Source organism: Cebus imitator, unplaced genomic scaffold (genome assembly GCF_001604975.1).
Source record: "Cebus imitator isolate Cc_AM_T3 unplaced genomic scaffold, Cebus_imitator-1.0 Scaffold78, whole genome shotgun sequence".
Classification (NCBI taxonomy): domain Eukaryota; kingdom Metazoa; phylum Chordata; class Mammalia; order Primates; family Cebidae; genus Cebus; species Cebus imitator.
In genome coordinates this window covers 868,043-869,322 of record NW_016107393.1, presented here as the reverse complement: position 1 = coordinate 869,322, position 1,280 = coordinate 868,043, and the positions used below count along the sequence as shown (strand labels likewise).

The following is a 1,280-nucleotide window of genomic DNA, read 5'->3' as shown; positions in this document are numbered from 1 at the left end:
TTTTTAATGAAAGCAGTCTTTCCACAAGATTACTCTAAACACCACATCTTTCCTTGAATGAGTACCTTTGATAATTAGTGTGGGTTGAAATTAATTAATGTTATAATGAGTCAGGCTATCTGCCTTCACCAGCGCAGCTCCTAGTGCTCTAAGGATACCAAATGCTTTTTCCTGGGCCCAAAGTTTGGAGACAAAATCAAGCCCTAAAATGAACAGGCAGAGAGGCATTGAGATAACATGGCATATGAGGGAGAGAAGGAGCCGGGACAGGCCTGCATTCATCTCAAAGACTACACCAGTCCAGTGCTGCAGGCCAGCAACCCTCAGCTCTGAACCTATCCCTGGAATCAATACTCAGCTCATTCCTTCCAGAGACTCAGGAGCCTTGGAGCTATGAGACACCCAGGACAAAGCTGAAGGATAAGAGGCCTAAATGTTCTTCCACTCCCAGTAATTCTGCATCTGTGCAGCCCACTAAACCCACCATCCCCCAAACCTTCGGTATCCTTAATGTGTGTCCAAGAGGGAGGCCTTTTCAATGGGCTACCCTCTTTTGAACTCTCATCCTCATTCTAGACTCAGTTTCCCAATCCACCCTGTGAAATTGTGAAACGAAATATATATCTGGTCTCTTCCCCTGGTTCCTGTCACATGCTCCTAAAACCTTTGGAATCTCCAGAGTAATAAGAGTTTCTTCGATATGCTAATAAGACACTGGTAGCTGGGAGGCCCCAGATAGCTTTAAGAGGGGGCTGGTCACTGGAAAGACCAAGGCATGACTAGAGGGTTGGGACTTTCAGCCTTACCCCCCCAACTTCTAGGGAGGGTAGAGGGGCTGAAGGTTGAGTTGATTATCAATGGCCAATGATGTGATCAATCATGCCTACCTAATAAAGCCTCCATAAAACCCAAAGGGCAGGGTTCTGAGAGCTTCCAGGCTGCTAAATATGTGTAGGTACATGGAGGGTGGAATGTCTAGAAAGGGCAGGAAAGCTTCATGCCTCTTCCTCCATCCCTCGCCCTGTGCACCTTTTCCACCTGGCTATTCATCTGTATCCTTTGAAATATCCTGTCTTAGTCCCTTCTCACTGCTATAAACACCTGGGATTGAGTAATTTATAAAGAAAAGGCCGGGCGCGGTGGCTCACGCCTGTAATCCCAGTACTTTGGGAGGCCGAGGCGGGTGGATCACGAGGTCAAGAGATCGAGACCATCCTGGTCAACATGGTGAAACCCCGTCTCTACTAAATATACAAAAAATCAGCTGGGCATGGTGGCGC

The 1,280-nt window shown here is 47.3% G+C and overlaps 1 long non-coding RNA gene across 1 annotated transcript in view; it reads left to right on the top strand.

The window, feature by feature from the left end:
- LOC119471899 overlaps positions 1-1,280 on the top strand; it is a 71,766-nt gene that overhangs the window by 70,258 nt on the left and 228 nt on the right. The gene's annotated exons all lie outside the window — the stretch shown is intronic.